Raw genomic sequence first — 13,231 nt, 5'->3', positions numbered from 1 at the left:
TTAAATAAGGTCCTTGCCTCTTCTCCTGTTCCTTCTCTCTGTGCATCTGCCCTATGGAACACGCTTCCTAAATTACTTTGCCTTAATACTTCTCTCTCTACTTTTAAAAGGGCTTCTAAAAACCTTTATCTACAACTGCGCCTTTAGTCTTTCCACAAATTCCTTCACTTCCTACCTCTCCCTCATGTCAGGCACTCTAAGATTGTATTTGAAGAGTGCTATGAAAATGAAAGTTTTCACTCAGAGGGCAGTGAGTCTTTGGAATTTTCTACCTCAGAGGGCTGTGGATCCTCAGTTGTTGAGTATATTCAAGACAGAAATCGATAGATTTTTGGACTCTCGGGGAATCCAGGGATACGGGGAACGGACGGGAAAGTGGAGTTAAGGTCGAAGATCAGCCAGGATTTTCTGAATGGTGGAGCAGGCTCGAGGAGCTGTATAGCCTACTTCTGCTCCTATTTCTTATGTTATGTAATACTGTCACTTTAGAATTTGTTTCAGCACTTAAAAATAATGTCAGACCCAGAAGTCTGGAATTGTCTGAAGCTACTGGCAGTCTCAGGCTAACATTTGTGCCCTGTAGTTTCATAGAATAATTAAACATTTTTTTAAGTTTTGTATTTTGAAATGTTAGATTAGTTTTTCATGTCGTATAAAATTCTTCACCTGTGTTTTCTATGTCCAGATGTGTAATTTGCTGATGTTAAAGACTCTGGGGGCCAAAACTGACCCTTTTTATACCCCATTTACGCCTCCGGGGGATGGTAACGGGGCACAATGGTGTTTTTGCCTGGGGGATGGGGCCGCTAATCCCTCCGGGGAATTTGCCCCGGTGGTTTGAGGGTTGCAGTCCCGGCAGCGCCACACCCCGCGATTAATGCCTTGTACCGGTGTGCATCCGGTGATGTCATCATCACCGTGTGCGGTGACCCCTGTGCGCCCCAAGGGGGAAATTGCTTCACTGGCCACGAGGGTGGCGCAGGCGGATGTCAACATCAGGTTCACGGGTCGCGAAGCTGGCTGTCAACCGCTGCCGGGGCACCCCTTAAAGGGGAGGCCTTTATTGTTCCAGGCCACCATTTTGATTTGTTGGCTGACTCTTACGTCGGCCCAACAATGGCGGTCCTCACATCAACCGGGCCACCATCATGCAGTCCGTCATTCTGTTTTGGGTGCCGTGCTGCTGTCGTGGTCGATCGTCTCCCTGTTGGCCCAGTGGTGACCACCAAAGCGCCTTCAAAGTTGCAGCGGCCCTCCCCTTTAATCGAATCCATGTAGCGCTGGACTCCGTGCCGCGCTACCAGCTCCCCTCAAAGGAAGTCATCATTATAGGCAGTCCCTCGGAATCGAGGAAGACTTGCTTCCACTCTTAACATGAGTTCCTAGGTGGCTGTATAGTCCAATACGAAAACCACAGTCCCTGTCACAGGTGGGACAGATAGTCGTTGAGGGAAGGGTTGGGTGGGACTGGTTTGCCGCACGCTCTTTCCGCTACTTGCACTTAATTTCTGCATGCTCTCGGCGACGAGATTCGAGGTGTTCAGCGCTCTTCCGGATGCGCTTCCTCCACTTAGGGTGGTCTTTGGCCAGGGTCTCCCAGGTGTCAGTGGGGATGTTGCAATTTATCAGGGAGGCTTTGAGGGTATCCTTGTAATGTTTCCACTGCCCACCTTTGGCTCGTTTGCCATGAAGGAGTTCCGAGTAGAGAGCTTTCTTTGGGAGTCTCGTGTCTGGCATGCGAACGATGTGGCCTGCCCAGCGGAGCTGATCAAGTGTGGTCAGTGCTTCAATGCTGGGGATGTTGGCCTGGTTGAGGACGCTAATGTTGGTGTGTCTGTTCTCCCAGGGGATTTGTAGGATCTTGCGGAGACATCATCTCCTGTACATGGGGGTATCTATTGTATATGGTCCATGTTTCTGAGCCATACAGGAGGGTGGGTATTACTACAGCCCTGTAGACCATGAGCTTGGTGGCAGTTTTGAGGGCCTGGTCTTCAAACACTCTTTTCCTCAGGCGGCCGAAGGCTGCACTGGCGCACTGGAGACGGTGTTGGATCTCGTTGTCCATGCCTGCTCTTGTTGATAGGAGGCTCCCGGGATATGGGAAGTGGGCCACGTTGTACAGGGCCGCGCCGTAGATCTTGATGGCTGGGGGACATTGCTGTGTGGTAAGGACAGACTGGTGGAGGACCTTTGTCTTGCTGATGTTTAGTGTAAGGCCCATGTTTTTGTACGCCTCAGTAAATTCGTCAACTATGTCCTGAAGTTCAGCCTCTGTATGTGCGCAGACGCAGGCATTGTCCGCGTACTGTAGCTCGATGACAGAGGTTGGGGTGGTCTTGGACCTGACCTGGAGACGGCGCAGGTTGAACAGGTTCCCACTGGTTCTGTAGTTTAGTTGCACTCCAGCGGGGAACTTGTCGACTGTGAGGTGGAGCATGGCAGCGAGGAAGATTGAGAAGAGGGTTGGGGTGATGACACAGCCCTGTTTGACCCCGGTTCGGACGTGGATTTGGTCTGTAATGGATCCGTTGGTAAGGATCTCGGCCTGCATGTTGTTGTGAAGCAGGCGGAGACTGGTGACGAACTTTTGGGGCCACCAAAATGAAGGAGGACGCTCCATAGACCCTCGCGGTTGACAGTGTCAAAGGCCTTTGTAAGGTCGAAGAAGGCCATGTATAAGGGCTGGCGCTGTTCCCTGCATTTTCCCTGCAGCTGTTTTGTTGCAAAAATCATGTCCATTGTGCCCCGTAGGGGGCGAAATCCGCACTGTGACTCCGGGAGGAGCCCCTCAGCCACAGGGAGAAGACGGTTGAGGAGAACTCTTGCAATGACCTTCCCAGTAGCTGATAGAAGGGGGATTCCTCTGTGGTTGCCGCAGTCGGACTTGTCCCCTTTTTTAAAGATGGTCACGATCACTGCATCTCTGAGATGTGCCAGCATGCTCTCCTCCCTCCAGATGAGAGAGATGAGGTCATGTAATCGCACCATACTTCTGTGTCTCAGCAGGGAATCCATCCGCTCCCGAAGCCTTGTTATTCTTAAGCTGCCTTAAGGCTTTTCCTACCTTGTGCAGTGTTGGGGTTTTACTGAGGTGGTAGCGAGTAGCATGCTGTGGGATGGAGTTGAGAACACGCGAGTCAAAGGCAGAGAGGTAGAGAGCCAGAGACAGTGCTCCGCTTCCTTTGAGGGGCGCACGGCCCAATTTTGCATCGGGAGTGGGACTTCTGGGCCAAGCGTAGGAAGTCCTGGCCCTGGAAAGTTACCACCCTCAATTGGGGGGCGGGACAATTTCGAGGCCCTGGTTTCTCAGTGTATTTTAGTGTCTGTAAAGGCTCGATTTAAACATTGGCCCTGAAATTGTGGTCTGCGGCGTAGTACGTGCAGCCAACCTCCGAAAGAAATCCGCACTTACCTGATGTGAGCCACCTTCGAAAACTTGCATTGTTTCGCTGCGATGTTGAGCGCAGCATTGTGCCTCTGGGAGCCTGTTATCAACAAGGGCAGACATCGACAACGAGGTTCAACATGGCCTCCAGTGCGCCAGTGCAGCCTTCGGCCGCCTGAGGAGAGAGTGTTTGAAGATCAGGCCCTCAAATCTGGCACCAAGCTCATGGTCTACCGGGCTGTAGTGATACCCGCACTCCTGTATGGCTCAGAGACATGGACCATATACAGTAGACATTTCAAATCGCTGGAGAAATACCACCAATGGTGTCTCCGCAAGATCCTGCAAATCCCTTGGGAGGACAGACGCACCAATGTTAGTGTCCTCGATCAGGCCAACATCCCCATCATCGAAGCACTGACCAAACTCGACCAGCTCCGTTGGGCGGGCCACATTGTTCGCATGCCTGACACAAGACTCCTAAAGCAAACACTCTACTCGGAACGCCTACACGGCAAGCGAGTCCCAGGTGGGCAGAGGAAACGTTTCAAGGACATCCTCAAAGCCTCCTTGATAAAATGCAATATCCCCACCGACATCTGGGAGTCCCTGGCCAAAGACCGCCCTAAGCGGAGGAAGAGCATTCAGGAGGGCACTGAGCACCTAGAATCTCGTCGCCGAGAGCATGCAGAAAACAAGCGCAGGCAGCGGAAGGGGCGTGCGGCAAACCAGACTCCTCACCCACCCTTTCCCTCAACGACTGTCTGTCCCACCTGTGACAGAGACTGTAATTCCCGTATTGGACTGTTCAGGTCACCTAAGAACTCACTTTTAGAGTGGAAGCAAGTCTTCCTCGATTTCGAAGGACTGCCTATGAATGAATGAGTGGCCCTGGGATCCCACAGGCACACTGTGCACATAAGTGTACCTGGAATCACTTGGAGCAGTGCTCCGATCAGGAAACAGAAATTTCCGATGCCCATTTATGATTTTATAGTCTCACCCGGTAAATTAATAAATAAATCATTCTCTCATTCACCCCAGTAAATTATTAAATAATTCAGTCTGCCATTCTTGGTAGAGTTGTGTTGGGATCAGGAGATAAGTTAGGTGGATATAGATACTTATTTTGGAGATTTTTTTATCATGATGGGTGTATATTTCAAGCTGCTGCACATCCCCCTCCCCTTATGCTGTGCTAACATGCTCTTACACGTATTTGCACCAGCCATAAAATTTTACTGCGTAATTGCTGGGCAGTTGATGGGCAATTAGCCAACTCTGCGGCAACAATAATGTCCTGTCAAGTCGGAACTTCAAGCACATGCAGAAATCCCAAACTGGTTGTCCATTTCAGACGGTATGACGGTGGGTAGGTCGTCATACCAACCGTAAGTTGTGCCCCATTGATTTCCCAAGAAGGTAAGGATCCAATTAGTTTAGTTTGCTGTGTAATTCTGCGATTTATGCGCATCATTTTTTTTTAGTATCTGTGATTAATCTGTTACAACCCTTTGTGTGTAAAATCATTTATTTGTAGAAAGTTTGGGCAGAATTAGGCAAATTCAAGTCACAGTTCATTTTTATTGTTTATTATTGTAAATCTTTGTGGATAATTGATGAGCCCTCATTTAGAATATTGTATGCAGTTTTGAGAGCCTCCCTTCCAAAAGACAATGATGAAGTGGAGAAAGTTCAGAAAAGAGCAATGGGGATGATCGTAGGACTAAGAGCTTTGAATTATGAAAAGTAACTCGGAGCTGAACTTGTTTTAATTGAAAAAGAATATTTATTGTGGATGTGATGGTTTTTAAAATATTGAGAGAAATTAACATAGGTGCAAATTAGTTATTTAACTTGGATTGTGTGTGCAGAACTAGTGGCACAAATATAAAATTAACAAGCCTTAGAACATAAGAAGATAAAAATTAGGAGCAGGAGTAGGCCATTTGGCCCCTTGTTTCATGTATAGGACCCCCGGGTCCCTCTGTTCTGCAGCACTTTGCAATTTTTCTCCGTTTAAATTATAATTTGCTTTTCTATTTTTTCTGCCCAAGTGGATAGCCTCACATTTTCCCACATTATACTCCATCTGCCAAATTTTTGCCCACTCACTTAGCCTGTCTATATCCCTTTGCAGATTTCTTGTATCTTCCTCACATTTTGCTCTCCCACCCATCTTTGTATCAGCAGCAAACTTGGCTACATTACACTCGGTCCCTTCATCCAAGTCATTAAAATAGATTGTAAATCGTTGAGGCCCCAGCACCGATCCCTGTGGCACCACATTCGTTACTATTTACCAACCAGAAAATGACCCATTTATCCCAACTCTCTGTTTTCTGTTAGTTAGCCAATCCTTTATCCATGCTAATATATTACCCCCAACCCCGTAAACATTTATCTTGTGCAGTAACCTTTTATGTAGCATGTTATCGAATGCCTTTTGGAAATCTAAAGACACCAAATCCACTGGTTCCCCCTTATCCACCCTACTTGTTACATCCGCAAAGAACTCCAGCAAATTTGTCAAACATGATTTCCCTTTCATAAAACCATGTTGACTCTGCTTGATTGAATTATGCTTTTCCAAATGTCCGGCGACTGCTTCCTTAATAATGGACTCCAGAATTTTCCCAATGACAAATGTTAGGCTAACTGGTCTATAGTTTCCTGCTTTCTGTCTGCCTCCTTTTTTAAATAGGGGCGTTACATTTGCGGTTTTCCAATCCGCTGGGACCTCCAGGGAATTTTGGTAGATTACAACCACTGCATCCACTATCTCTGCAGCCACTTCTTTTAAGATCTTAGGATGCAAGCCTTCAGGTCCAGGAGCCTTGACCGCCTTTAGTGCCATTATTTTGCCGAGTACTACTTCTTTAGTGATGGTGATTGTTCCTCCCTCCCTATAGCCCCTTGATTATCCACTATTGGGATGTTTTTAGTGTCTTCTACTGTGAAGACCGATACAAAATATTTGTTCAAAGTCTCTGCCATTACCATTTTCCCCATTATTAATTCCCCATTATTAATTCCCCAGTCTCATCCTTTAAGGGACCAACATTTACTTTAGCCACTCTTTTCCTTTTTATGTACCTGTAGAAACTCTTAGTATATTTCGTGCTAGTTTGCTTTCATAATCTACCTTCCCTCTCTATTATTTTTTTTAGTCGTTCTTTGCTGGCTTTTAAAAATTTCCCAGTCCTCTGGCCTCCCACTAATCTTGGCAACATTATATGCCCTTGTTTTCAATTTGATACCATCCTTTATTTCCTTAGTTAGCCACGGATATTTCCCATTAGAATAGTGGACCTTTGAATTAAATTCCAGCGAAATCATTTTACGTTGTGTCCGTTTTTTAAAGGACCTGGTTGAATATTTGGTTAAGGGCAGAAGTGAAGATTAAATTAAGAAATTCACAAATGTTTTGTGGAACGTGATGTATTCTGGCATATCAGAAACCAGAAGTGTTACTCCAAAGAAAGCAATTGGCAAAGGATAAATAATGTACCATGTATGGCTAGATATTCTGCAATCTTCCTTGACTTTTCTTGGCAGATTCGATAGGTAAATAGGGACCTATGATAGAGCAGATTTTACATGTATGTGGAAGGAATATGCTTGATGGATCTCATTCTATACTTCCTTACATCCTGAGAAATCAGGAAATGCTGGTAAATCATCCTTGCACAGCAGGCAAAATGGAAGAGTAAAATTGCAAGCCTCCGCTCTGGCAAGGAACCTCCCTGGATGTAAGCACAGGTCAGAGAAGGGGCTGGTACACTGTAGGGCCAATTCTGAAGTGTTGGTGGCGGGAGAGAGGCAGATGTGCGGTCGGGTCGGAGTAGTTGCCACTAGCGAGGCGGAAGCGGGGGCGGGTCGGAGCAGCCGATGCTCCAAGTCATCAGCGTGACGCGGATGTGCCGCCTTGTGCTGACGTATCACAACATTCCTCCCCTTCAGTTAAAGAGGAGGGCCGCTACGAATGCTACGAATGCAGCCATTTTAGTGGCAAACACTGGGCCACCAGGTAGGGTTTCAGCCAAGATGGGGGGGGTGCCAGGCTGCCTGTTGGCAGCCCGGACTAACTTGCGGGCATAATTGTCAGCCCGACCTGGCAGTCGCCCGACAATAAAAAAATAAAATGGAGTCCCCTTTAAGGGCGGCCACGCTCCCGTGGGGCAATTCCACATGAGGCAATTACTGAAAGGGGTTCGCCACCGGTTGGTAAGGGGTCGGCGTGTGCACGTCGCGGCGGGAAAACGGGCGGGGCGTACTCGCACACTGCTCCAAAACTAAAGGAGGGCAATGTGCAAAATGTCCGTGCCGACTGAACGGTGATTACTTACCGACCCGTGGCCGTCTCTTTGAGGTATTCACGGCCCTTACCAAATGAGCTAAATTTCCCTGATTAATCCAACTTCCAAACTTTCATTGGATGGGAGTGGCATGTCTGCAACCATTAACCTTAATTACTCATACTGTTCAAATCCGCTCCCTATCTCTGTAATCTCCTTCAGCCCCACAACCCTCAGAGATCTCTGCGCTCCTCCAATTCTGGCCTCTTGAGCATCCCCGATTTTAATCGCTCCACTATTGGCGGCCGTGCCTTCAGCTGCTAAGGTCCTAAGCTCTGGAATTCCCTTCCTAAACTTCTCCACCTCTCTTTCCTCCTTCAAGACGCTCCTTAAAACCTACTTCTATGATCAAACTTTTGGCCATCTGTCCTAATATCTCCCTATGTGGCTTGGTACTTTTTTTGTTTTATAACGCTGCTGTGAAGCACCTTGGGACGTTTTACTATGTTAAAAGCGCTAAAGAAAGACAAGTTGTTGTTGTAATGTGCCATTTTTCACACTTTGATTTGCCTTTGTTAAATTAAGTCAATTGAAGGCAAGCTTCATTCAAATTAATCCTCCCGTCCCCGTACCAGCAAGAATTGAACCATCAGACCATTTGGTTGAGTCAGATCTCATTTTCTCTGCCAGTAACAGAAGCAAAATAATATACAAAACCCAACCTATTAACATTGATCTTTTACAGAGCATGTGCTTCACATTTCAGTTGAAATTATTCAAAGAAGTTGACTCAGAAAGCTACGTGACTATACTAAGTGGACTTTTACTGGTCTGCTGAAAAATTACCCAGAATATAAATATTGCCAGCAGAAAGGATGCAGAGGAGTGCTGAAAGCAGTGTAATTGTCTCAAAAGAATGGCAAGAGTGAAACATGACAAACATTTGAAAAGCAAGGGCAAAGGTGAAGTTGCTATACATTTTTACATTATACATCAGCCTCTCCATCAGTAGCTAATAATAAAGCCATGTGCAATTTTTCTAATATGGTACAAGTGAGGAAAACACATTGTGGAGCATATAATGCAGATACACTATTCAACAGTTCAATGTCTTATGATACGAAAGAAACTCAAATTATGAATAGTCCAGTCAGATGTTCTTAAATCATGATTTATATCCATAAATGATTCATCTATATGCAAAACCATGCCTAGTGTCTCTGCAGAAATCACGTCTGGGCAGCAGGATGAAAACAAAGACAGGCGGACACTGTAGAATCCCATTAACGTACAAGGAATGCAGTCGACCCAACTGAAAAGATCATCTGGAGTTTTGTTTGCAAAATCCATCATGGGCCCGCCTCATAAAATTGATTAAATCTTCCTTGTTTTGCACTTGAAACAGAAGACGACATATTCACCACAGGAATCAAAAGTTGTTCCCCACACTACTTTACAATAGGCCAAGAATTCGCTGGAGGCCAGCTATCCCAACAGTGCTTTTGACATAGGTTAGATTGGCTGCGTATGAACATTAAATTCTGTATAATTCTTGCATCATAACATGCAAGCTTGCTGGACACAGCCCAGCAGACTAATTGTCTATCAACTACAAAAGCAAGTTACTGCAGATGCTGGAAATCTGAAGTAGAAACAGAAATTGCTGGACTCAGGTCAGGCAGCAACTGTGGAGAGACAAACAAGAGTTCACGTTTCTGACAAAAGGTCATCGACCTGAAACGTTAACCGTTTCTTCACAGATGCTGCCTGACCTGCCGAGCATTTCCTGTGTCTATCTACTACCACCAGTCTAGCCTCTCACATAGGTCTGGGATGTCAGCCTCAAATCCTACTGTGGACCTGGATGTGCCTTCCCAGTCGGAGACTGACTCTGTACAACATCCTCATTCTAATATCTCTCTTCAAAATTTAATTTCAGGTACGTATATAATCCTGCATATCCATTTTGTTTCTTTCTGCATCCTCATTTGGTTGAAATCAAGACTGACTGAACCATTACTTATTCTTTCCTGGTCCGCAAGACTGGAACTCTTTAACACTCATGTCTTCCTTCTAAAATTTGCAAGCTTTTAAATGTCTTAAATTAAAACAAAACAAGCTTGGCACCACCTAACTATTGTCAGATTTACAGATACTAAAATCTCAACCATGGTATCGGCCTGCAGTTTGGCAAGTACTGAAGTAAATTCCTAACCTTTTCTCACTGTATAAAACTATAAGTAGGGAGAAATTTGGCAGCATGTGTTAGCACACTGCCCTCTCACCTTTATGAACTGCATTTGAATCCATCCTGGAATGATGGAATGAAAGTCTCCTCTGCTTGCCAGTTATGAGTCCAGTGTGAAAATTATATATTCTAATCTCAGTTGCTGGGGAGTACGAAACCAGAGAATAAAACTGCCAATCAATTGGCAGTAATGCATCCTCACCTGATGAGACTATAAGGACTAGTTTTAGAAATTTGGGGAGGGGGAGCGGGGGGGCAGTGTATAGAGAAATTACATGCAATAGGGATATTGGTCACAGGATGAAAGGAAGACATAGAACATAGAAAATAGGTGCAGGAGTAGGCCATTCGGTCCTTCTCGCCTGCACCGCCATTCAATGAGTTCATGGCTGAACATGCAACTTCAGTACCCCATTCCTGCTTTCTTGCCATACCCCTTGATCCCCCTAGTAGTAAGGACTTCATCTAACTCCTTTTTGAATATAGTTAGTGAATTGGCCTCAACAACTTTCTGTGGTAGAGAATTCCACAGGTTCACCACTCTCTGGGTGAAGAAGTTTCTCCTCATCATGTTCCTAAATGACTTACCCCTTATCCTTAGACTGTGACCCCTGGTTCTGGACTTCCCCAACATTGGGAACATTCTTCCTGCATCTAACCTGTCTAATTAAACGTTTCTATGAGGTCCCCTCTCATTCTTCTGAACTCCAGTGAATACATGCCCAGTTGATCCAGTCTTTCTTGATAGGTCAGTCCCGCCATCCCGGGAATCAATCTGGTGAATCTTCGCTGCACTCCCTCAATAGCAAGAATGTCCTTCCTCAGGTTAGGAGACCAAAGCTGTACACAATACTCCAGGTGTGGCCTCACCAAGGCCCTGTACAACTGTAGCAACACCTCCCTGCCCCTGTACTCAAATCCCCTCACTATGAAGGCCAACATGCCATTTGCTTTCTTAACCGCCTGCTGTACCTGCATGCCAACCTTCAATGACTGATGTACCATGACACCCAGGTCTCGTTGCACCTCCCCTTTTCCTAATCTGTCACCATTCAGATAATAGTCTGTCTCTGTTTTTACCACCAAAGTGGATAACCTCACATTTATCCACATTATACTTCATCTGCCATGCATTTGCCTACTCACCTAACCTATCCAAGTCGCTCTGCAGTCTCATAGCATCCTCCTCGCAGCTCACACTGCCACCCAACTTAGTGTCATCCGCAAATTTGGAGATACTACATTTAATCCCCTCGTCTAAATCATTAATGTACAGTGTAAACAGCTGGGGCCCCAGCACAGAAACTTGCAGTACCCCACTAGTCACTGCCTGCCATTCTGAAAAGTACCCATTTACTCCTACTCTTTGCTTCCTGTCTGACAACCAGTTCTCAATCCATGTCAGCACACTACCCCCAATCCCATGTGCTTTAACTTTGCACATTAATCTCTTGTCTGGGACCTTGTCGAAAGCCTTCTGAAAGTCCAAATATACCACATCAACTGGAAACATCCTCAAAAAATTCCAGAAGATTTGTCAAGCATGATTTCCCTTTCACAAATCCATGCTGTCTTGGACCTATCATGTCACCTCTTTCCAAATGCACTGCTATGACATCCTTAATAATTGATTCCATCATTTTACCCACTACCGATGTCAGGCTGACCGGTCTATAATTTCCTGTTTTCTCTCTCCCTCCTTTTTTAAAAAGTGGGGTTACATTGGCTACCCTCCACTCAATAGGAACTGATCCAGAGTCAATGGAATGTTGGAAAATGACTGTCAATGCATCCACTATTTCCAAGGCCACCTCCTTAAGTACTTTGGGATGCAGTCCACCAGGCCCTGGGGATTTATCGGCCTTCAATCCCATCATTTCCCCAACACAATTTCCCGACTAATAAGGATTTCCCTCAGTTCCTCCTTCTTACTAGACCCTCTGACCCCTTTTATATCCGGAAGGTTGTTCGTGTCCTCCTTAGTGAATACCGAACCAAAGTACTTGTTCAATTGGTCCGCCATTTCTTTGTTCCCCGTTATGACTTCCCCTGATTCTGACTGCAAGGGACCTACGTTTGTCTTTACTAACCTTTTTCTCTTTACATATCTATAGAAGCTTTTGCAATCCGTCTTAATGTTCCCTGCAAGCTACTTCTCGTACTCCATTTTCCCTGCCCTAATCAAACCCTTTGTCCTCCTCTGCTGAGTTCTAGATTTCTCCCAGTCCCCGGGTTCGCTGCTATTTCTGGCCAATTTGTATGCCACTTCCTTGGCTTTAATACTATCCCTGATTTCCCTTGATAGCCACGGTTGAGCCACCTTCCCTTTTTTATTTTTACGCCAGACAGGAATGTACAATTGTTGTCGTTCATCCATGCGGTCTCTAAATGTCAGCCATTGCCCATCCACAGTCAACCCCTTAAGTATCATTCGCCAATCTATCCTAGCCAATTCATGCCTCATACCTTCAAAGTTACCCTTCTTTAAGTTCTGGACGATGGTCTCTGAATTAACTGTCATTCTCCATCCTGATGCAGAATTCCACCATATTATGGTCACTCTTCCCCAAGGGGCCTCTCACGAGATTGCTAATTAATCCTCTCTCATTACACAACACCCAGTCTAAGATGGCCTCCCCCCTAGTTGGTTCCTCGACATATTGGTCTAGAAAACCATCCCTTATGCACTCCAGGAAATCCTCCTCCACCGTATTGCTTCCAGTTTGGTTAGCCCAATCTATGTGCATATTAAAGTCACCCATTATAACTGCTGCACCCTTATTGCATGCACCCCTAATTTCCTGTTTGATGCCCTCCCCAACATCACTACTACTGTTTGGAGGTCTGTACACAACTCCCACTAATGTTTTTTGCCCTTTGGTGTTCTGCAGCTCCACCCATATAGATTCCACATCATCCAAGCTAATGTCCTTCCTAACTATTGCATTAATCTCCTCTTTAACCAGCAATGCTACCCCACCTCCTTTTCCTTTTATTCTATCCTTCCTGAATGTTGAGTTCCAAGCCCTGATCATCCTGGAGCCACGTCTCTGTAATCCCAATCACATCATATTTGTTAACATCTATTTGCAGAGTTAATTCATCCACCTTATTATGGATACTCCTTGCATTAAGACACAAAGCCTTCAGGCTTGTTTTTTTTTTTAACACCCTTTGTCCTTTTAGAATTTTGCTGCACAGTGGCCCTTTTTGTTCTTTGCCTGGTGTTTCTCTGCCCTCCACTTTTCCTCATCTCCTTTCGGTCTTTTGCTTTTGTCTCCTTTTTGTTTCCCTCGG

Source organism: Pristiophorus japonicus, chromosome 9 (genome assembly GCF_044704955.1).
Source record: "Pristiophorus japonicus isolate sPriJap1 chromosome 9, sPriJap1.hap1, whole genome shotgun sequence".
In the NCBI taxonomy this organism is placed as follows: domain Eukaryota; kingdom Metazoa; phylum Chordata; class Chondrichthyes; family Pristiophoridae; genus Pristiophorus; species Pristiophorus japonicus.
Note: the sequence above shows the minus strand (reverse complement) of the source record.